At 30.4% G+C, this 26,336-nt stretch overlaps 1 non-coding gene across 1 annotated transcript; it reads right to left on the minus strand.

Moving 5' to 3' along the window:
* Nucleotides 1-4,091: 4,091 nt before the first annotated feature.
* TRNAW-CCA (transfer RNA tryptophan (anticodon CCA)) lies at nt 4,092-4,165 on the minus strand. The gene has a single exon. It is a non-coding gene; the product is annotated as a tRNA-Trp (tRNA).
* Between the last annotated feature and the right edge of the window lie 22,171 nt (nt 4,166-26,336).

The following is a 26,336-nucleotide window of genomic DNA, read 5'->3' on the forward strand; positions in this document are numbered from 1 at the left end:
AGTGAAAATTAAAAGTTGAGTGATTTTTTGAGACAAAAGTGTATAGTTGAGTGACCATATGAGGTATTAACTCATATATAAATTTAATCATGTGTAAATCATATTAGGTGCTCGGATGAATCTCACGTGCCCTTTCTAACTTCGCCCCTACTTCCACTCAATTCATGTTCAACAAACTATTGTTGATTTGAAACACTTCTTATACTAATAATAATAATAACAATGATAAGTGAAATAGTGAGAGGATAGAGTGTAGACAATCATGATCACTAACTCTTTCAGATAAAGAAGTTATTTTTAAAAGACTATCGGCTCAAGCAAATCAATATAATTTAATTTTATAAAAGAACAGTATATAATAATAAAAAGAATATAACAAATTATTTCTTAATTTTATGAATAGATAAAAGTGAATACCTATTTTTAATAACGAGAAGTATTGAAAACACAACTAAATTTGGTGTAAATTATTAGTTCATCTCCGAAATATTGATAGTCTTAAAAACACCACTCTACTTGACTAACCATTGTACTTGAGTTAGTCAAGTAGAGCGATGTTTTTAAAACTATCAATAATTTAGAGGATGAAATTAATAATTTACGTCAAGTTCAGTGATATTTTTAAATACTTCTCTTATTTTTAATATAATGAATAAGTAAAAATGAACCGAAAAAATATTTAGCATAAACCAAAATGGAAACATATAGTTTTGACAAGAGTGTTCAAAATTTGGCGAATGAAAGGTTAGATGAAAAGGATAAAGCACATTATTGGATAATGCTTGAATTTGGCGAATGAAAGGTTAGATGAAAAGGATAAAGCACATTATTGGATAATGCTTGCTTGCTTTCATTTCACTTAATTTCCCTTCCTTCTATTCATTTTTTTATTTAATCCAATCGAATATTCCAGTCCACATGTCATACATTCTTGGATGTGACATTGCTCAACACAATAATGTAACCAACTATATTTATTGATTTAGAGAATTTAGTTATTGATTTGCTATAGAATTATATAATTTCATATCGATATCAATATATCTCAAAAAACAATTTCACAAACTAAATTTGAATTTTATCTTTTATTTGAAGTAGGGGAAATTTTGCAAATAATCACTATAAGAAACTTAATTAGGCTCCTTAGCTATAGTTTGCATATTTACAGGTTGTAGCTATAGCTTACTCGTTTATATAATTCGCACCACGTTTATATAATTTGCGGATACGTTTGTATAATTCACTTGTATTTGTATATTGAGTTATTTTCGTCCGTATTTGTAGAAGTATGATTATGTTGGTAGGCTTTTGTACGTATATATTTTGTATAAGCAAAATATAGAAATATACAATTACGGATTTATACAAATATGGGTACAATTGTAGATCTAAAATTGGATCTGTTTTTTGGAGTAATACAAATTTCGGAATTATACAAATATGATAAAAATTTGAAATAACAAATTTATACAAACACAAACATCTGAACTTTAAACAATTATACAAACTATATTATACAAAAATTATACAAATTTCGAAAACTACATGTTTATACAAACTTTAAAAGTTATAAAATTTTTGAATGTATCTGATAATAAAACTAAAAAACCAAAGAAAATCACCGTCATATACAAATATAAATACAAAACAAACGAAGAATTGTTAGTGACAAATTTTTTAGTGCATGTGGAATGATTAGTTTTGTATACACATAATGTTTTACATATTTGATCTGTCATTATTGATTTTGTGACATCTTTTAAATGAGAAGCCATTTTTGGATATGGTTTCAAGAAATTTTATGTGTTTCTTGTATAGTTTATTCTCACCATCATACATTGAATATTTTAGTAAAGATACAATAAATAATATTTGATTATTAAAAAACAATGAACATTAGAAAAGAAGAAGTCTACTGTTAAAAACAGTAGAAAAGAAGAGTATGATATACCTCAACACCTAGATCTACTTAATAAGTGGACTATTCTGAAAATTATCGCCTAGAATCATATATCAGATGGGTACTTTTGAGAAACTTGGTCTCAAACAAGAGGTTAAAACTACAAAAGAGACTATCACTATCGATAGTGATAATCAGACTTTTAGATTATTATCTGAAAATGATTTAGCCCCTTATAGGGATATTTATCGTTTTATGCATATTGGTCTAGTACAGGTAGCTTTTAAGCCTCTTACTTTGCGTGGTTTACCTGAAAGTTTTATAGCAGCCTTGCGTGATGGTAGAAATCATAATTGGAAGAAGTCTCTTATAGGGACAATTAAAACTAGTCTAGCATATGGACTAGTTTATTTTAATGCTTATCCTAACTTGCAGATTTCCTTACAGGATGAGAATTCATTAAGTTCTCTTATGTTAAATGTTAAACTTCATGGTTATGATTATATGCCTGGCACTGAAGTTGTTTGTATCTGTTATAGAATATATTATAAACTTTGGCATACTTTAAATCCTATGTGCAAAGTCATTGATTTAAAAAATGAAACCATTTTAATAGAAACTAATTTTGATAAATCGAAAGTTGTTACTAGAAGACCTATTAAATGAGAAGAAATTGATTTTCCTCAGGAATGGGTTATTGAGAATGCTACTCAACCTCGTACTAATATTATGTTGTTCAGGTCCCTTCTAGAGCTTCTACTTCTCAAATTAGGGAAAATTATAATATAAAAATTGATAATGATAATATTGTTAGACCTGTCCCCAGGCCTAGCTCAGATTTAGATATAATCAAATCTGAAATGAATTTTCCAAATGGTCTGACTACTTGATATTTGTTTTATGATGTCTGACAAACAAATTGATTTTAGTTTGGGATCACCGGCAAGGGCAAGAATCGCTAAAGATTTTCAGCGAAAAAAATGAAAACTTTTTAGAAGATGGTTCTTCAAAAACTTCAATAAAGAAGAACTGTATGAATTTCAAGAGGAATTTTATAAAGATATTATAAATTCGAGAATAAATAGACTGATTGCTTTTGTTTCTTGGTTTATGTGCAAACATGTTCATAACTATATTTCTATGCTAGAAAGAGATTTTACTAGTAATGGAGAAATTACTAAATCAGTTTTTCCTCCACAACAATCTTTTCAAATAAATAAAAATGATAAAATTGTTAATTTTAATGCTTTTTCAAAATTGTTTGAAAATGATGTTGCTCTAGTGACTACTAGTCATGTCAATGCTATAATTAAACAAAATAATTATGCCAATATTTATATGAGTATTATAGGTGAACATATTGTCTCTTTGCATGATAAAGTTGATAAAATTATTTTTCTATTACCTACTAAGGTAAAAGGTAAAGAAAAAGTTGCTCATAGTAACTTACAACCTCCGCCTGAAATTGATAATTTCAAGCTTAAAGATTATTCAGATTTAGAGAATTTTCTAGAAAAGAAATTCAAGGGAGGAAGAGTTCAACCTATTAATACGGAGAATTTCTTACAAGGAGAATCTAGTAATAATATAGAATTTCCTGATGAGGTTAATAAGATCTCAGAAAGATATGCGAGGAAGCCAGTCCAAAGGATGTACTACTATCCTAGACCCACTCCTCAGGATGTTCTATTAGAGGAACATGAACATATTATAACTAATAGTTATAATGGAAAGGAAATTTATGAATGGAACATTGATGGTTATACTGATAGACAGATTTATACAATTGTCCATCTTATGCTTATGTACAGTACTATCTGTAAAACCAATAAAAATAGTGATATGACTATTGCAGATATGATAACTGCAGGTTTTACTGGATAGTTAAAAGGTTGGTGGGATAATTATCTCAATCAAGAGCAAAGAGGGGAAGTCAATTTAAACATAGTGCCACCATAACCCTAAGAAAACGAGATTGGGTTTGTGTGTGTAGACTATCCTTGGAAGTGTCTATTCTACCAAACCACGGGACGCAGCCGTAGATCGAGCCCTGGAAGTCCTCTCCTTACAGTCAAGTGGCTTTCAGCTCCTCCTTTCTTTAATTCACAGGCACAGGAGGTCAAATTCCGATTGTTGTGAAAGTTACTGAATGAATCTATTTCATTCTAATTCGATCTAAGAAGAAAAAAATCACGCTCTGTAGGATTTGAACCTACGACATCGGGTTTTGGAGACCCACGTTCTACCGAACTGAACTAAGAGCGCTTTCTTATCACAGTAGATACGACTGTAAAGAAAAAGGANAGATATTATAAGGATGTATTCTTATGCAGAGTTATGGAATTGCCAGAGTGTAATAACACTCGTTGGAAATCCAAATTTATAGATGGATTACCAACACTCTTTGCTGAAAGGGTTAGAAAGGCCATCAGAGGAGAAAATCACAGTATAAATTATGATGAGTATACCTATGAAAAACTTATAAGTGCCAGTGTCCAGGAAGGACTAGCATTGTATAATGAGATTAAGTTGAATCAACAGATAAAGCGACATCGCTTAAATGAAAGAAAGCAACTAGGAGAATTTTGCGAACAATTCGCATTTGATATTCCTAAACAAAAATCTAAAGAAAAGGAATATACTTCTAAGAAGAAAAAATCTTCCAAAAAAGATTATGAGAAATGGAAGAAAAAGAGGATTGAAAAGAAGCTTAGAAGAGCTGAAGAAGGAAAAGGATTTTCTTCTAAGAGAAAGAAGAAGTATCGTCAGAATTATAATAAATTAGATATTTGCCACAAATGTGGAAGATTTGGTCATTATGCCAAGGATTGTCGAGTCAAGGAAAAAATTAAAAGCCTTGATATAAGAGATGATATTAAGGGCTCTCTTTATAAAATAATACTTAATTCTGATTCAGAAAAATCAGGATCAGAAGGTAGCAGTAATGAAGAATCCTCAACTAGTGAAGATCTCAAAGCCCTTCAACAAGAAGATTATATAACTTCTGAGGATGAGTGTTCGCCTTGCCAACAAGGAATGGCATGTGAAAAAGAAGATGATGAAGACGATCTTTATAAGATCTATGCTCAATTTAAAGAATTGAGTCTTAATATCATTGATAATGACAAAGTATTAGAGCTTTTACAAAATATTAAAGATTCGAAAATAAGAGCTCAAATTATTGATAAAATCAGTAATAATCCTCCTAGTAAGGTAACGGGTCATATTCCTGAAGAGATCCCTACTAAAGAAGGTTCAAATATCATGACAGAAGTTAAAAATTTTTTACTCGAAAGGAGAAAAATGATAAGTTCTCCCACTACGATTAATGACCTAAAGGAAGAGGTTAATATCCTCAAGGAAGACATTCTTCGGTTAAAAGAAAAGAATGTGGTTATTGAAGTTAGACTAGATGCCATTCAAACTCGTCAAGATTTGGAAAATGTGTCTGAGTCTTCCTCTTCTCTTGAAGGAGAAAATAATAGTCTTGATTTCATGAAAAATCTTTATTTAAAAAAAGATAAGACAGATTTTTTATATAGTTTAAAAGTTTTTACTTCACAAAAGTTTTATACAAAAATTACTCTCTTAATAGATTATAATTATAAAAAAAAAATTATTGTTCTTATTGATAGTGCGGCTAATTTAAATTGTATTTAGGAAGGACAAATACCTTCAAGATATTTTCATAAAACTACTCATAGTCTCCGTTCTGCTAATGGTAGCAAAATGAATATTGAATTTAAACTACCAAAAGCTTTTATTTGCAAGGGAAAAAATTGTGTTCCTCAAAGCTTTGTTTTAGTAAAAAACATCACCAATCAAATTATTTTAGGTGTCCCTTTCATAAATGATATTTTTCCACTTACTTATTGGGATAATAGCAAAATTGTGGGTACTTGGAATAACAAACCTTTTATACTTGAGTTTGTTACAAAACCCTTTACTAAAATTATAAATAATTTAACTGAAAAATTAATTTCGAAAAATAATCAGGTCAACTTTTAAAACAAGAAATTAACATCATTGAAGTTGATCATATTTTACAAAATCCTAAATTACAGGAAAAAATTGCTATCTTAGCAAATCAATTCTCTCTTGATATATGCGGAGAATAATATTTCTACCAAGGCCAGACCTTGTCTGATGAACTCTGAATATTTGGAGTTATGCAAAAAGGAAATTAGTTCCTTACTACAAAAAGGCTTAATAAAGCAATCCAAGTCACCTTGGTCATGTACAACATTTTATGTTAATAAACACGCAGAGGAGGAAAGAGGAGCTCCCAGATTAGTAATAAACTATAAACCGCTTAATAAAGCGTTACGATGGATCAGGTATCCCAATCCTAATAAGAAAGATCTTCTGGATAGAGTGTATGATGCTATCATATTTTCTAAATTTGATCTGAAATCAGGTTATTGGCAGATTCAGATAGCGGAATCAGATAGATTCAAAATCGTTTTTAATGTGCCAATGGGGCAATTCGAATGGAATGTTATGTCATTTGGATTAAAAAATGCTCCATCTGAATTTCAGAAAATTATGAATGATATTTTCATGCTTTATAGTAATTTTATAATAGTTTATATAGATGATATCTTAGTGTTTTCCAAAAATGTGAAAACTCATTTTAAACACCTTGAATTATTTAAAAAGATAATTATACAAAATGGCTTGGTTTTATCACAACCTAAAATGGCTTTGTTTAAAACAAATGTCAGATTTCTTGGTCATAATATAGAAAGAGGAAGTATTAGTCCTATTAATAGGAGTATTGAATTTGCTTCTAAATTTCCTGATATTATTACTAACAAGACTCAGTTATAGAGATTTCTTGGGAGTCTTAATTATGTTGCTCCATTTATAAAGGATTTAGAAAATGATATAGTTGTCTTATATGATAGATTGAAAAATAATCCTAAAGTTTGGTCAGATGATCATACTAAAACGGTCAAAAAGATCAAAGAAAAGGTTAAAAACCTTCCTTGTTTGACCTTAGCCAATCCAAATTGGGCAAAAACATTGGAAACTGATGCTTCAGACATGGGATATGGTGGAGTATTGACTCAGTATTGTCCCGATAACATGCGCCATTATATAGTGCAATTTTATTCTGGCAAATGGAATACTGCTCAGAAAAATTATGCCACCATAGCTAAGGAAATCTTGGCTATCGTGAAATGTGTTCTTAAATTTCAAGGAGATCTTTATAACCAAAAGTTTTTAATAAAAACTAATTGACACACTGCTAGGTTTATGTTTAATAAAGACTGTAAACACGATGTTTCTAAACAAATGTTTGCTTGATGGCAAGCTCTCTTAGCCCCTTTCTATTTTGAAATACAATATAAAAAGGGTGAAGATAAATAGTCTTCTTGATTTTCTCACTAGAGAATATTTGAATTAATAAAAATTCATTTCTTCTTTTCAGGATGAGACCAGTATGGTCCCTTCCCTCCAGAAGAGGAAGAGGAGGAAGAACGAATGCAGGAAGAAGAAGTCATATCTTCGCTCAACAAGGCAATAAAATACTAACAACATTTAATAGTAATGTTTCAGCCGCTTCATCAAGTGAAGCTAGTGGTATTGATATAAACCACCCGATGTATAAAGAGTTTATGGATTTTATGAAGTCCAAAAAAGAGTCGGATAATAATCCACCTACATACTCTTCAATTCTGATTGATGATAAGAACACAGAAGTCTTTGATATGAATGACAAAAAAGAAGTTATACTTCTTTTGAAAGAAAATGATCTCAAATGGAGAAATGAGCCATGACAAATAATGGCTAGGTATTTGGACACAATATCATATACTACTGCAGTGTACAAATACAGAATGCACTATGAGATAATACTCTCATCTACAGGGTGTGAATTTCAGCATTTCTACCCTGCTAATACGAAAAAAGTTTATAACTTTTCCAAACTAATTATAAAAAAGATTAGCACCCGAAGAATGGGGTATGAGCACATTAAAGGAATTGGATTATATCTACCTAGAACAAAAGATTGCAGTAAAATGCAATTACTGGGATTATATTGATGGATTTAATAAAGTCCTTTTATATGAGAATGCTAACAAAAAGCATTCATGGTTTATTAAGATATGTTCCAATATATTTGACAGACATATCCCTAATTGGTTTTACAGATGGTGGACTTTATATGGTCCCTCAGTAAAAATCTTACCAGAGTCGTACAAAAAATTATATCTGGAATGGGTGGATATCTCCCCGAAATTGATAAGTTTACAGGAAGGAAATATATTCTTCTAAGGAATATCTTTAATGTATTTCTTTATTGAATTCTCTATTCCTTGGATTATGAAATGGTCAATAGAAGTTAATACTACTTCAGAAGGATTTCCTTGTTTACAAAGAACTTTTTATACCAAGTTCTGGAGTAAACTACTCCAGAAAAATCTTGAAGGCAAGATACATGGCCAAGAAATTATTGATTTAATAATTTCTTGGCCATATATCTTGCCTTCGGGATTTTTCTGGAATAGTTTACTCCAGAACTTGGTATAAAAAGTCCTTTGTAAACAAGGAAATCCGTCTGAAGTAGTATTAACTTCTATTGACCATTTCATAATCCAAGGAATAGAGAATTCAATAAAGAAATACATTAAAGATATTCCTTAGAAGAATATATTTCCTTCCTATAAACTTATCAATTTCGGGGAGATATCCACCCATTCCAGATATAATTTTTTGTACAACTCTGGTACAATTTTTATCGAGGGACCATATAAAGTCTACCATTTGCAAAATCAATTAGGGATATGTTTGTCAAATACATTAGAACATATCTTTATAAACCATGAATGCTTTTTGTTAGCATTCTCATATAAAAGGACTTTATTAAATCCATCAATATAATCCTAGTAATTGTATTTTACTGCAATCTTTTGTTCTGGATGGATATAATCCAATTCCTTTAATGTGCTCATACCCCATTCTTCAGGTGCTAAAATCTTTTTTATAATTAGTTTGGAAAAGTTATAAACTTTTTTCGTATCAGCAGGGTAGAATGCTGGAATTCACACCCTGTAGATGAGAGTATAATCTCATAGTGCATTATGTATTTGTACACTGCAGTAGTAAATGATACTGTGTCCAAATACCTAGCCATTATTTTCCATGGCTCATTTCTTCATTTGAGATCATTTTCTTCCAAAAGAAGTATAACTTCTTTTTTGTCATTCAGATCAAAGACTTCTGTGTTCTCATCATCAATCATAATTGAAGAGTATGTAGGTGGATTATTATCCGACTCTTTTTTGGACTTCATAAAATCCATAAACTCTTTATACATCGGGTGGTTTATATCAATACCACTAGCTTCACTTGATAAAGCAGCTGAAACATTACTATTAAATGTTATTAGTATTTTATTGTCTTGTTGAGCGAGGATATGACTTCCTCTTCCTGCATTCGTTCTTCCTCCTCTTCCCCTTCTGGAGGGAAGGGGCCATACTGGTCTCATCCTGAAAAGAAGAAATTGAATTTTATTAATTCAAATATTCTCTAGTGAGAAAATCAGGAAGACTATTATCTTCACCCTTTTTATATTGTATTTCGAAATCGGNCAGCTGAAACATTACTATTAAATGTTATTAGTATTTTATTGCCTTGTTGAGCGAGGATATGACTTCCTCTTCCTGCATTCGTTCTTCCTCCTTTTCCCCTTCTGGAGGGAGGGGGCCATACTAGTCTCATCCTGAAAAGAAGAAATGGAATTTTATTAATTCAAATATTCTCTAGTGAGAAAATCAAGAAGACTATTATCTTCACCCTTTTTATATTGTATTTCGAAATCGGAAGGGGCTAAGAAACCTTGCCATCGAGCAAACATTTGTTTAGAAACATCGTGTTTACAGTCTTTATTAAACATAAACCTAGCAGCTTGGCAATCAGTTTTTATTAAAAACTTTTGGTTATAAAGATCTCCTTGAAATTTAAGAACACATTTCAAGATAGCCAAGATTTCCTTAGCTATGGTGGCATAATTTTTCTGAGCAGTATTCCATTTGCCAGAATAAAATTGCACTATATAATGGCACTTGTTATCGGGACAATACTGAGTCAATACTCCACCATATCCCATGTCTGAAGCATTAGTTTCCACTGTTTTTGCCCAATTTGAATTGGCTAAGGTCAAACAAGGAAGGTTTTTAACTTTTTCTTTGATCTTTTTGACCGCTTTCGTATGATCATCTGACCAAGCTTTAGGAATTATTTTTCAATCTATCATATAAGACAGTTATATCTTTTGCTAAATCCTTAATAAATGGAGCAACATAATTAAGACTCCCAAGAAATCTCTGTAACTAAGTCTTGTTAGTAATAATATCAGGAAATTTAGAAGCAAATTCAATACTCCTATTAATAGGACTAATACTTCCTCTTTCTATATTATGACCAAGAAATCTGACATTTGTTTTAAACAAAGCCATTTTAGGTTGTGATAAAATCAAGTCATTTTGTATTATTATCTTTTTAAATAATTCAAGGTGTTTAAAATGAGTTTCCACATTTTTGAAAAACACTAAGAAATCATCTATATAAACTATTATAAAATTACTATAAGGCATGAAAATATTATTCATAATTTTCTGAAATTCAGATGGAGCATTTTTTAATCCAAATGGCATAACACTCCATTCGAATTGCCCTATTGGCACAATAAAAGCAGTTTTGAATCTATCTGATTTCACTATCTGAATCTGCCAATAACCTGATTTCGGATCAAATTTAGAAAATATGATAGCATCATATACTCTATCCAGAAGATCTTTCTTATTAGGAATGGGATACCTAATCCATCGTAACACTTTATTAAGCGGTTTATAGTTTATTACTAATCTGGGAGCTCCTCTTTCCTGCTCTGCATGTTTATTAACATAAAATGTTGTACATGACCAAGGTGACTTGGATTGTTTTATTAAGCCTTTTTGTAGTAAGGAACTAATTTCTTTTTGGCATAACTCCAAATATTCAGAGTTCATCTGACAAGGTCTGGCCTTGGTAGAAATATTATTCTCATCAAAATCATGTTCATATGGAAGATTAACAACATGCTTTTTCCTGTTCCAGAAAGCATTAGGATGATCTCCGCATATATCAAGAGAGAATTGATTTGCTAAGATAGCAATTTTTTCCTGTAATTTAGGATTTTGTAAAATATGATCAACTTCAATGTTGTTAATTTCTTGTTTTAAAAAGTTGACCTGATTATTTTTCGAAATTAATTTTTCAGTTAAATTACTTATAATTCTAGTAAAGGGTTTTGTAACAAACTCAAGTATAAAAAGTTTGTTATTCCAAGTACCCACAATTTTATTATTATCCCAATAAGTAAGTGAAAAAATATCATTTATGAAAGGGACACCTAAAATAATTTGATTGGTGATGTTTTTTACTAAAACAAAGCTTTGAGGAACACAATTTTTTCCCTTGCAAATAAAAGCTTTTGGTAGTTTAAATTCAATATTCATTTTGCTACCATTAGCAGAACGGAGACTATGAGTAGTTTTATGAAAATATCTTGAAGGTATTAGTCCTTCCTGAATACAATTTAAATCAGCCGCACTATCAATAGGAGCAATAAATTCTTCTTTATAATTATAATATATTAAGAGAGTAATTTTTGTATAAAACTTTTGTGAAGTAAAAGCTTTTAAACTATATAAAAAATCTGTCTTTTCATTTTTTAAATAAAGATTTTTCATGAAATCAAGACTATTATTTTCTCCTTCAAGAGAAGAGGAAGACTCAGACACATTTTCCAAATCTTGACGAGTTTGAATGGCATCTAGTCTAACTTCAATAACCACATTCTTTTCTTTTAACCGAAGAATGTCTTCCTTGAGGATATTAACCTCTTCCTTTAGGTCATTAATCGTAGTGGGAGAACTTATCATTTTTCCCCTTTTGAGTAAAAGATTTTTAACTTCTGTCATGGTAGATGAACCTTCTTTAGTAGGGATCTCTTCAGGAATATGATCCATTACCTTACTAGGAGGATTATTACTGATTTTATCAATAATTTGAGCTCTTATTTTCGAATCTTTAATATTTTGTAAAAGCTCTAATACTTTGTCATTATCAATGATATTAAGACTCAATTCTTTAAATTGAGCATAGATCTTATAAAGATCGTCTTCATCATCTTCTTTTTCACATGCCATTCCTTATTGGCAAGGTGAACACTCATCCTCAGAAGTTATATAATCTTCTTGTTGAAGGGCTTTGAGATCTTCACTAGTTGAGGATCCTTCATTACTGCTACTTTCTGATCCTGATTTTTTTGAATCAGAATTAAGCATTATTTTATAAAGAGAGTCCTTAATATCATCTCCTATATCAAGTCTTTTAATTTTTTCCTTGACTCGAAAATCCTTGGCATAATGATCAAATCTTCCACATTTGTGGCAAGTATCTGATTTATTATAATTCTGACGATATTTCTTCTTTCTCTTAGAACAATCTCCTTTTCCTTCTTCTTTCTCTTAAAAGAATCTCCTTTTCCTTCTTCAGCTCTTCTAAGCTTCTTTTCAATCCTCTTTTTCTTCCATTTCTCATAATCTTTTTTGGAAGATTTTTTCTTCTTAGGAGTATATTCCTTTTCTTTAGATTTTTGTTTAGGAATATCAAATGCGAATTGTTCGCAAAATTCTCCTAGTTGCTTTCTTTCATTTAGGCGATGTCGCTTTATCTGTTGATTCAACTTAATCTCATTGCACAATGCTAGTCCTTCCTGGACACAGGCACATATAAGTTTTCCATAGATATACTCATCATAATTTATACTGTGATTTTCTCCTCTGATGGCCTTTCTAACCCTTTCAGCAAAGAGAGTTGGTAATCCATCTATAAATTTGGATTTTCAACGAGTGCTATTACACTCTGGCAATTCCATAACTCTGCATAAGAATACATCCTTATAATATCTAAATGATGTAAGGGTTTTACATCGAAGATTTTGAAGCAAGGTTCTAATGGACTCGCTATTATCTGACCATCTTCTTGAAAAATGTTCAATGATATTTAGAACCAGCGTATAAACTGCATTCTAAGTAATTTGCCCTCCTTCTAACTTAACTGCCTGTAGGACTTTATCTCTTTGCTCTTGATTGAGATAATTATCCCACCAACCTTTTAACTGTCCAGTAAAACCTGCAGTTATCATATCTGCAATAGTCTTATCTCTATTTTTATTGAATTTATATTACAATGAATTATTTAACGAAAAAATATGTTACAATGAATCATGCATATACATTGTACTTTATGTATAATGAATTTATTTTTTATATGAATTCAATAAATATGATACATAATTTATTAAGATACAATAATAGTGATGTATTCATTGTACTTTATGTATAATAATTTTTTTATGTGAATTTCAATGAATATGATACATAAATTAGTAAGATACAGTGGTCTTGATGTAATCAAAATTAACCTTTATTGAATCTCAAAACACTCTTTTATCGATTAAATAATATTTCTACAAAATAATACTCCCTCCATTTCAAAATAAGTGAATTGTTGAGTCTTTTTTCATAGTTCAAAATAAGTGAATTGTTCAAAACTCAAAAGAGTTGTTAGGAAATTTTTCCATTTTTACCCCTCATTTGTATCTTCTAGGTGATACTTTAAGAGAGTTATTTGCTCATATTTATGATTTTTTTTACTTTGAATTATTAATATTTTTAAGAATATTTTGAGAATAACTAAAAGGGGAAGAGTGAAAAGTGACGTTTATTTAATGTCCTAAACTTTCTTTTTCTTAATGAATGTGCATTGCCTCAACAATTCACTTATTTTGAAATTAAGAAAGTAGTATTTTATGATTCCACCTATATTAATTTAATAAGATTTTATTGTATATCATATAAAAATGACAAAATTTAATGATGTATATCATTAATGAATATATTGATCTTGACCACTTTGATGCATTTATATACTTTTTCAACAAACTAGTTTGACCACTATAATGATTAATAAATATTTCTTAGTGGGATGGACTCATCATTAAATTTAATTGCCCAAAAAAGAACTTTGAAATAGAAAAAATAAGATCATTAATTTTAGGGGAAAATCTAATTAATAACCAATTGACCATTTTGGGAAAAATCTTTTAAAAAAGATTTTATTCACAATTAGTGGACTCGTCATTAAATTTAATTGCCCCAAAAAAGAACTTTGAAATAGAAAAAATAAGACCATTAATTTTAGGGGACAATCTAATTGATAACCAATTGACCATTTTGGGAAAATCTTTAATAAAAAGATTTTAATTATTCACAATTTATTATTCATACATTAATGATCTTTTTGACCTTTTTCTAATTTTAGTTCTATAAATTAATCTCTTAAGTTTTAAACTAAACCACACCATCATTTTCGTTACCCTTTTTCACATTACTACGCCGTTATGTGATAACAACCGCCGCCGCACCACTGGCTATAACCTCCGTAGTTCTACCATCAACTAGTCGTAAGCTTGATCAAGTTTTATCTGATCAAACTTATTCATTCCTTATCAGAAAGAGAAAGAGAACTGATCCAACTTCAATTCAGATTTTTGCTCAGTCGTTAACAAGAGGAGAAATCCTAGTTATCTGAGCTCATTCAACAAATTCCATAAAAGTCATTTACAATCAATTCAGGTTGATCACTAGTATACCACCATATCATCAACGACAGTGTACAATGGAAGACAACTCTCCAGTCATCAAACATTGACATTCTATGGCGTTAAAAATGATGCAGCCATATATCTAGTTGGCCAAACACGGAGCACATCTCATGTTTAGGCATGGCAAAGAATCAGTGACATGATTTCAAAAATAAATCTGCCATTTTGAAAAGATTTTTGATTTTTTGAAATTATGTCATTTATTATCTGCCATGCCTGAAGATGAAATATGCTTTGCATTTGACCAACTAAATGAATGGTTGTATCAATCTAAACGCCATAAAATGTCAATGTTTGGTATGACCGATTGGATAGTTGTCTTCCATTATACACTAGTCGTTGATGATCTAGTGGTATAGCAGCGATCAACCTTATTTTATTGTGAATGACTTTTACGGAATCTATAGGATGAGCTCGGATAACTAGGGTTTCTCCTCTTGTTAGCTCATCCCACTAGTACATATATACTGGAAGTTCCCCAGAAACTTTTTTTGGTTTATTCTTCCAAGAAAGAACTTTATTTTAGTGTTTCCAAATCCCCAAATTCTCCTTGATGGAAGCAAACTTGTATGTCCTCTTTTTTTCCTTATAGTTTTGCCTCCCAAAATATTGGGACGCTTCATTTTTACTTGTCACGTTTTTCTTTTTGAGAATTAAATTGTATTAACTTTCACCACTATTTTAAGATGAAAGAGAATTGCATCTTGTATTATTTTTTGTATGTTTTGAATGTATAAATTTTATATTTGATATATTAAATTAATTTAATCAAATTTAACTCTGAAAATTGACTCTCATGAAACGTGACAAGTAAAAGTAAATAGAGAGAGTATATCTTAAAATATTAGTAAATTTTTTTTATGTAGTTTGACTCTCGATAAGACGATAACTGAAATGTGACAGATTTTAATTTGGAGGGAATATAAACTTTGGTTTTTATTGCTAATTCTTTGAGAAATAAAATTAAATTAAAAAGTTAAAATTGTGTTTTTAATTTCCTTTTGACTTTTGGGAAGTTTGCACTTTTAGTCCTTTAAATATTGGCAAGTTCAAATTTGGATATTTTTGATATCTAACTAAGCATATTTGACTTTCAATTAATTGAATTGTGTAGTGTTGATATCTATACTTGTGAATTTTCACTAGTTTAACAAATTACATATCATCCTATATATTATCCTATATTATAACAGTAAAGTCACCTTGATGGATATGTTTTATCATTATAGTAGGAAAAGTTCATACCTCGATGATTTTAGGTGAAATGTCTAAATTACTTAACTTTTTTATCTTGCGAATTTTCATTGAAATCCCTTATGTCTTTATGACCGTCACAGAGTTCTTTTGGTACTTGTTCATCCTTTTTTCACCCTCTTGTACTTCACTTTCTACGATATGATGACCGTTGTCACTAGTGGCGGAGCCACATGAAGTTGAGGGGCCCTTCGTCAGAAAATTACATTGTGTAGCTAGACAAAAAATATTTTTTTATGTATATATATTACATATTGACACTCCTTGACTTCTACGCAATTTTACTTGTTTATATTTTGACACCCCTTTATCAAAGTTCTGGCTCCGCCATTGGTTGTCACGATATTCTCCCGAAGGATGTCATGCTTTTGGCAGAAGATATTATCTTGAGATATGTCTCCCTGTGAGTTTCCTCATCTAAAAAGGAGCTTACTTTAGTTGTGATTCCCCTGTTCTAATTGATGGAGGTAAAGTGGTTATGCATTCCATTTCAATCTAATTTTTTTAGAATTTTTGTTTTTGCTGTAATTTTGAGGAAGCTTTTAGTTGTATATACCAAAAATACATTTGGCCAAATTAGTTTATGCTTGAATGGGGCCTAAAACACAACCACAAGGAGAGACAAGAGTCAGAATTTGAAGTTTATAAGTTCGAAATTTTAGTGTTTTTTTATTAGAAAATGTTATATGATATCAGCAAGAGAACTTGCTATTTTATGGGAAGCAGGTTCATTTCATGATTTTATTGGTCTATTTTAGAAGGGTTTTGCTTATAAAAAAATGAGTTCAAGTTATATACATTGTTGGCGTGAGCAGAGCCAAAGGTGGAAGAAGGTTCATCTAAACCCCGTTCATAAAAAAAAGTGGATATAAAAGATTATTTCTTTTCAAGTATGTTTATTAGATGTTGAATCCCCCCAAGTTTCCTTGCATGGTTACTTTGTTAGTTTTTGAATGACAATCTTGCCTCTTCGACAATATACATAGCTTATATTCATTAAATACATATATTAAGACAACGCATTTTATTTTGCAAATTCTCAAAATCGGCCCATCTCATGGAAAAGGTAGCCTTATTGTTCAAGAAATTGAGTTTAGAGCAGAATGAATGAGAAATTATACAATCCTATAATATATAGCTTATGTTATGCTCTTGATATAAAGAGTGATATTTTATGGCCTTTGAAAACGACTATCTTAAATGCTTAATACAAATTATGTATTTTAAATGATACATATATTATTCGATTGTTTTTATGTTGTAAAATAAAAATAAAAATATACCAATAAAAAGAAATAATAACTCATAAATTGAAGTTAGAAAATCTATAAATTTGATACAACTTTAATAACATATATGATATTTCAATTTAAAAATAAATACGTACTATGATAAAAATATTTATCTCTTAAAATAAACTATTATGCATGAATAATAAAAGTAAATTAATACATATATTGAATGGCATTATGTCAACTCAAATAATATAAGGTTATAAGTCACAAAACCTTGCTTCCACTAAAAACATATGAATGTGCAAGCACATAATAAGAGTTATCTAATTAGAATATTAAGTAAATACTAACATTTGTGTTTCTTTATAAACAATTATTTTTTATTCTAAATTATGTGACACATTTTTTTTTTGAGTTAAATAATTTTGCCTATCAAATCTTTATTTTTTAAAATGAAACTTATATATTTGTAAACTACGTGAAAAGTACTGTAAGTTACAATAATTGACAATTCAAAAATATTTCAAATATAAATTTATTTGAATCTCAAAATCTGAAATATGTCATATGAATTGGGACGAAAAGAATTATTTTTTTCAACTCACCCATCAGCTTCAGTAAAGCTGTCCCTTTGGATTTGAACATCAGACGGATCCACATCGGTAATAAAATTTGTTCCTATACTCCATAATTTTTTGAAGGTTATGGGCAAAAGATACTCGAAAAACATTTACAGATCGATCTACAAAATATGCCTATTGCTCTGGTATCCAATGCTACGTAAAAGTAAATCCATAAATGTTTTACGAGTATTTTCACCATTAAACTCCATCAACACCATTGGGGCGAACTCTACAAATATCCAATTTGAAATCATCATTTATTTTATAGAGTTATTATTTAATCGATAATTAATATTTAATAATTTAAAGAGTGTTCGACATCGAAAAAACTGTTCAAGGATGGAATCTCAAAGAATTTGAAAGAATCCACTTGTAAAAACGTCATTCATGAACTTGAGGTCATGATTAATGATCTCGGTTACCACAATAAAATGGACGTTAATAACCTATTGGATGGGTGAAAATAATACATGTTCAGAGGTCTAGAGCTTAGAATTAACAAATTGTGGATATCATTGGAAAAACAATGTTAATGATAAAGTTGAAGATGATACAATACCTTAGGAAGCATTACGCGTAAGGAAACACTTGCATCTAAAACTCTTCACAATTTTCTGGGTTTGGATGCAATAAGAAAAGTTAGAGATGAGCTTCAACTAAATTTAAATTTTAACAAAAAACAGAACATAATAGAATCATATTTCACTAAATTTTCTTAGATATATTTGTACTTTTAAAGAATTATTAATTTATAATATTAATGGGACCATAGATTTATATAGGGGTTTTCTGAAAATATATTATCTTATTATCTTATCGAAATGAGTGATTTTTCCATTGGCCCAAGTCGAGACCGGAGGAAATTATTAACTTTGAGAGATTATTAATTAATCAAGTATTAATTTAGTGAGGTTTTATTATAATTAGTATCCGCTTTATAGAGTAGTTTTTTCTTGTTAGTTTACTCGCTTTGAAAAAAGAATCATACAAGGCTAAAGCATGATAACTTTAAACATTCACGTTTGAAAGTGTGGTCTTGTGAAGGCCAAATAATATGACATTTTTGTTTGATGTTTAGTATGACTTGTAAAGGTAAAAGTTCAGATATTGTTATACTGAGATTCATGTAAAAATAGATTAAACTTTTGATCATGTATGTTTGCACCTTAGTCATACATGCAAAAATAAGCTGAAATTTTAGACACGTATGTCTGAATAAAAAATAATATTTTATTCTTCAAATTTCAACAATCCAACACTCAAATATATATATTCTAAATAAGTTCAAATTTGAAATATAAATTTCATATATCATAAAGAACAAAATAAAATCATCAATTTATCAAAAATACAACAAATCTAACAAATTCACTAAATATACTTTTTTAGTTTTTCAAGTTTGCACCTAGATCATGCGTAGTAAGTGAACTACATGGAAAAATGGGCTACAATTTTAGGCATGCGAGTCTGCAAGCTTTTGTCAATACAATAATAAATTTTCTTTTTCAACACTCAAATTTACGCCAAATAAGCTCAAATTTAAAACATAAGCTTTAGAGTATGTATCATAAAGAACAAATTTCAATCATCAACTTCATATTCACTTTCCGTATATATGTATATAAAATTAACACCAAGTTTTATATACTGAGTACTATGTATACATATATTATACACTATATATACATAGTACTCAATATATATATATATATATATTATTTATTTTTATGGGTATATTTTTCATATCCGTTCAACTATAAACACTGTGAAATTATTAGATCTCTAATCATTCCGTACAGATCTAGCTGGATCGGACAAACATTTTCAACGGTTTCTAGTTTTTCTTTGATAATATGTGTATAAATAGAGTATAAAAACTGTAGAACATGTGTATCAGTAGTATGTATATATTACACATTGATTATACATATATTATACCCAAATATACAATGATGCTACATTTTTTATACATATTCTATACAACAGTAATTCAATCTCTATACATATGATGATACTTTTTCTATACATATGTAGTAATGATACATTTTTCTATACATAAATAGTAATGGCTCACTTTCTACACAACAATAATACAAATTTCTAAATTTAAGAATAGTTATTTTATTCTAATAAATGAACAACTTATCAACATTTTCTTTTATCAAACACATCATTATGCTTATCAACATTTTGAACACTTCTATCAAAAAGTGTAATTGCTTATAAAATCATCTTCAACACCTGAAAGTTATCAACTAATCCAAACAGACTCTTAGGGCCCGTTTGGCCATGCGATATGGTATCATGATATGGAATCATGAGATGAAATTGAAGGTTTGTTTGGACATGCGATATGGAATTTTTGTGTTGTATATTTTCTCATAAATATAAAAATCCCATAAGTTGTAAAACTATTAAAATAGCCCCAGTTGTTTATTCAATCTTATCAAATAAACAAAAATTATAAAATCGCATAATAAATTATTGCAAAGTTATTTGTTCTTCAGTTAAATAATTGTTTCATCTAACTTTAATTTAATTAAAAAAATTGAACATAAATTGTACTTGATATGCTCATATCTCTCAACTACTCTTACAAATAACCAATAAAGTAGAAAAAAAAACATACATTAGTGAGTAAATATTAACTTAGAAGTGAGATAAAAATTAACAAACATCACTAACTTCTAACTATTTACAAGAAAAATCAATAGTTACATATTATTGAATAACGAAATTTTAAAAAGTTACCACAAGTTTGAGTCAAAAACACTTCTAATAAAATTTAATCAAAAAAATTATAACTAGTCCACTTGACTAAATATTAATAACTAATTGATCAAATTTTCCCAAGTCCTCAATCAATTGGACTTGATATCCTTCAGTCATGTGAACGAACATTTTACAAATAAGAAAGTGTGGCACCGCCAATGAAAATTGTCTTTTATCACTATTATGCTTAGTCATAAGATTAAGACGTTTTTTTTTATTATGAAAAATCAAAAAAGTATTACTCCCTTCGTTCTCATTTATATTCACCAAATGAATTTGTCACACCCCAAATCCGGATGTGATGGCACGTGTCCATTTCCCACCGGACACGTCAGCCTAACTCAACCACAACGATAGAGAAGTAGAAATACAAGAATAAAAGATAATAAATAAGCGGAAGACTTTAATTAAGACTCAACACTACCCAGAATTTGGTTGTCACATGTACAAACCTCTAAATACAGAATTTGAATAAAAATATACAAGTCTCAGAGTATAGTTCTCGAATAGAACAAAACTGAAAGTAAAGATAACTCAAGGGCACATCTGGAATGAACCGCTACCTCTCGAGTATGTCCCGAAGCTCAATCTGCTAAAGAAAATACTAAGCCGAATCTGAGAGAGAGCTGTCAACCTACACAATTGTGTAGAAGCAAGGGTGAGTACCGAAAACCACAGGTACTCGCAAGTAACTCTAAACTAAGCAAAACTAGCAGCTACAAACAACTCCTTTTAATCCCAACCGAACCACCGAAACTTCAATCTAGCAGCAAACCAACCAACCTATACTAAACAGATCATATTCAACAGCCAGAACCAACAGTATATCCTCATCAACCTCAGATCAACAAATAAGAGCAAGTAGATCAAATTCCACATAAGAAGGGTAAATCGATACAATCCACACATCACAAACAAAGATAAGGCAAATGCGATGCAAAATGCAATAATGATGTCATGTAGTCGTGATGCATGTCTGTCCTACGATACACATCTGTTGACGTAATCAGTCCGCGCTGAATACTCAAATCAGAACCCATGGGGGCCACACATGGACCATGTATCACCGCCGGAACCAGATCCCATCGGCATCCAAATCGCTAGCCGGAGCTAGTCCATCTCATATATCTCTAGCCGGAGCTAGTCTCAACTGTGTCTCATATCCATCCATCCTCATATCAGTGTCTCAGAACTCATGCAACAGATAGTTCACACATGGGATGAATAATGAATATGCACATGTCATCAATCACAATCATATCACGATCACATCATAGTATTACACATCATCTGTCTCAATCACAACCATATCACGACCACATCATAGTATTACACATCACCTGTCTCAATCACAACCATATCACGACCACATCATAGTATTACACATCATCTGTCTCAACATCAATGTCTGTATCAATCATAGCCTACTCATGCTCTTCTATCCCCTCAATATCAGTTATCACATGACTTATTCAACAAATTCAAGTCACATATAACACATTTAGCTCGTTTTATTCCCCATCTTTCATTTACAACAATTTCAATCAACAAATAAAACCCATCCTCAATCCCCATTACTCCCCAACACAATTAGGAAAGTAGTCATGCGTAGTCTAAGAGTTTTACAAAGTTTGGAAGCCACTTGCCTTAAAACGAACTCCAAAAGTTACTTGACTTGAGCCTTTCCTTTCCGAGTATAATCCGGATCACGATAATCTATTCAAACAATTATTCACAATCACAATTCGAGTCCAATGACACCAAAATCAAGAAATTTAGGGAAAAAGGGCAAAACGGTCCAAAAGTCTCATACCGGAAAACGATACCCAAATCTGGAAATTTTTGATGTAAAATGATCCTTAAAGTATTTGGAAGCTAATGGTGAAAACCAATTTGAAAACGGAGTTGAAATCAATTCACAAACTCAATTTGAAGGAAAATCCACGTTCTTGAAGAAGCCTAAAATATTCGGATCCGAAACCCCGACTCGAAAATGAAATATCTCTTGAAAAACATCTTACCCATGCTTAGATAAGTTCAAATATGAAATTTCATCAAAAACGGAGTTAAGATCGACCTTGAAATTCTCAATTTATCAAACTTTAACTTTACCGGGAAAGTCCAAATTGTACGCGGTTAATATGATGAAAATAATCGATGAATCAATAATTTTATGTTAAAATCAGTTTACCCATAACATAAGGATCGTAAATATACCTTTTTCATCAAAAAGGGAGTCCAAATCGATAAAACCCCAATTTTTCCCAAGAGATTTACGGATAGGAAAAAAAACCAGATAAAGAAATTATGAGAAAATGTCGAATTGAAGATTGAATACTAACCCTCATATTAATTCAAGAAGAAACCCGTAAGAATCACTCCATTCCGATCTCTAGAACTCCCGATATGCTCAAAATACCAAATGAACACAGTCTGAGATTTTTATAACAGTACATGGCTGTTATGCACCAGAAAAACAGCAGTTAATCTTTCACTAAAAAGGCCGTAATTTCCTCATACGATAGTGAAATGACCCGATTCTTTTTTGTAAATGTCTTAAATAATGATACGGACCTGCTCGTTCAATCGGAGCTCAATTTCATGCTCGTTTGCCCAGTCAAATATCATTTCTACTCGGTAAACAATTATTTCTTATTTGCGATAAAAGTCCAATCTCGGGTTAGCGAAAATGCACCAAAATTTGCAGATAAGTCCTATAATTCATGCTCAAAATTTCAGAACCTTCGGAATAATTTTTCGACCTTTAAAACTAATAATGAACCCTTTAGTTGCCACAATTTGCTGAAATAGTGTCAAAGCATCCAAGAAGCTTAAAAGCTCACCCAAAACTCATTTGGCACTTCCCGAACACAAACCAAATATGCTACTAGCTTGAAAATGACATTTCGGACTCAATGAAATCGTCGGAATTTGAATTTGAGGTCTCCTTGACCCGGTATCCGATAAGGCGTCAAGAAACTAATTTTAGGCTCAAAAACTCGAAACGCACTCGGGGCCTCTAAAAATTCAACCAAGACTCATTCTAGACTTAGAATCACCCCCTGAATCCAACGGTGCCCTCGAAATTCCATTTCGAGCACCGAAACCTCGTTTGTTGACCAAAGTCAACTCTTGATCAAAATTTCACAATTTTTGCAACTTAGGACCTCAAATCTTCGTTTTAACTCCAAATTCGACTCCGTAAATTCTCATAGAACCGTTTCGACATTCTAAAACTGCTGAAATCGACGGAAATCCGATTCGAGTCTCGAAACTCCAAATGACTCGTAATAGCACTTTTAACCAAACTTTAACTCTTAAAAACTCAACTTTCCAAAAACTCAACTTTTCATCAATTTTCCTTCAAACCAACTTTGAAAATACAACAATTAGGACTCGGGGCAACTATCGGGAGGGGTAAAATGGTCATTTTATGAAAATTTCCAAAAATGACCTTTAGGGTCATTACAGAATTTCTACTTTCTCATTTATATTCACCAAATTTAAAGTGATAATAAATTTTAAATTGGTGAGAATAATAAATTTAAAAAAGTAATGATGTGATTATAAATTTTATTTACATATGAAACAAATGGTTAGTAGATACAAATGTGGGGTTGTTTTAACAAAATAAAAACTCATGGATCAATTATTGTATTAAAATATCTCAAATCATGATATGGAATCACATGGTGATTCCATATCATGGTTTTTGGAGAATATGGTATCACCTCTCATGAGATGGAATCAGTGTAAAATCGCATGTCCAAACGCTGATTCCATCTCACGACACCATATCATGATATGGTATCGCATGGCCAAACGCCTACTTATTGAAATGTCCTGAACTTATGCCTCATTTATAAGCAAAATTAATTTATGCCCATAACGTATATCTGATTGACAACATAAAATATTCTCAAAAAATTCTTTTTAAGCGGAGGAAATATTTTTCAAATTTTTAAATGAGGTACTCAAGATTTTTTCTTAATGAAATCAATTTTTAAATGGTGGTATCAAAAGATTGTATTTATATATGCAAACAAAAGATCTTCCAAGGAAATGAACAAAGATAAAAATTAATAGAGGCCAAATATATACTCATCGACCATTTTTACTTGTTCATTATTGATTTGACATATTTTTTCTAAACTTGTTCAGGAAAATGTCGACAATAATTAATAAGAATAACTTAAGAATTAACTGAACAAATAAAAATAAATATCTACTTTTAATAACATGAACAAATAAAAATGAACGGACGAATATTTTAAAATGGAGATCATGACAACATTGATCAATGATCATATGAGGCATGTTACAAATTTAACTTACAGACAGGGTCTCATGAGTGTGACATTGCAATAATTTGTTATTACAACTAATGAAATTTGCATTAATTATTAACTTTTGTAATGAATTTATTCATGAAAAACTTCATCCTCATGTGGCTGCCTTTCTGTTACAATTCATACAAAGACAAGTCCGTATGGACATTATTTTTGTGTAAAATGACCAAACAAACAAACCTCACGTGCATGCATACTTTCCTTCACATCCTTCAATTATATAGAATCCACATTGTAGGGGCAAAGTTAGGTAGGGCCGTAGGGGCAAAAAAGTTCGATGGAAAATTATATTATATATTAAAATTATTGTTTGGGCATAATATATAAATGTGTTTTTTAATTTGGTTTCAATCGACATTTGTATTCTTTAGTTTTGAGTATGCATGATTAGTAGACAGTGCTTAAACATGTATAAAATTGAATAAGTAGACACATGTGTACTATGTGACATAATACATGTAAAACATCATGTAGGATAGCCATGTCGGACGCATGCATGTGTTTATTTGTTCAACTTTATATATGTTTAACTGTCTACTTATGCATATTCAAAATTGGAGGACATAATTATCAGTTGAGGCCAAGTTAAAAGACATATATGTATGTACATATATAGAGCTAGATTGTATAATAGATGTTGAACCTCGTTGGATTTTACATGTATTTATATCCTTATATTTTTAAACCTCTTTTAATGAAAATCTCGACTCCATTAATGCATTGACCGAATGAAGTGAACTACAATATTAATTAGTTAAGGGTTACGGAGGAAAATACTTTTCAATTTTCTCATGTTTGGTTGATCAAATATTTGAAAAACATTTCCTTTTAAGAAAATAACTTCCAATTAACGACTTCTTTAATGAAAATAGAGAAAATAAGTTCCACCAGTGAATTCTATATTGATTTTGTCCTCTTGTACCCTTCTAATACACATCCTTTTTACCCACCGCAAGTGACTTATCCCCACCATCTTATATCCTTACCTCCACCCCCATTGTATATTTTCTAGAGTACATACACATATTTTTAGATTAATATTTAATTTTCACGAACAAATCAAACACAAGAAAATTAAGTAAGAAACTTATTTATTTGTTAAAAAAGACATTTTCATACGTGCCAAACACATTGAAGTATGTACACTTGGAAAAGTGTTTCAAGTGGAAAAACACGAGACCCGCATAGTTAATAACTTAACAAATTAAAAGGCAAATCACTAAGATTCGTTATATTTTTTTTAATATCTTTCATTAATTTCTTTTCTTTTGGTAATTTCAGAATTTAATTTGTCGTCCCTCCAAAAGCCAATATGAAAGCATTACATACCTTCAGTGTGAGTGCTCAATTATCAAAAAGTTGGTACAAACATTAAAAAAAACAAGAAGAAGAAAAAGATCAGAGGAGAAATGGTCTTGTAAGTACATCGATGTGTATGAAAAGGGAAAAAGTGAATCGAGGTAAATCCTCTTATTTGTTTGT

Source organism: Solanum stenotomum, chromosome 4, assembly GCF_019186545.1.
Source record: "Solanum stenotomum isolate F172 chromosome 4, ASM1918654v1, whole genome shotgun sequence".
In the NCBI taxonomy this organism is placed as follows: domain Eukaryota; kingdom Viridiplantae; phylum Streptophyta; class Magnoliopsida; order Solanales; family Solanaceae; genus Solanum; species Solanum stenotomum.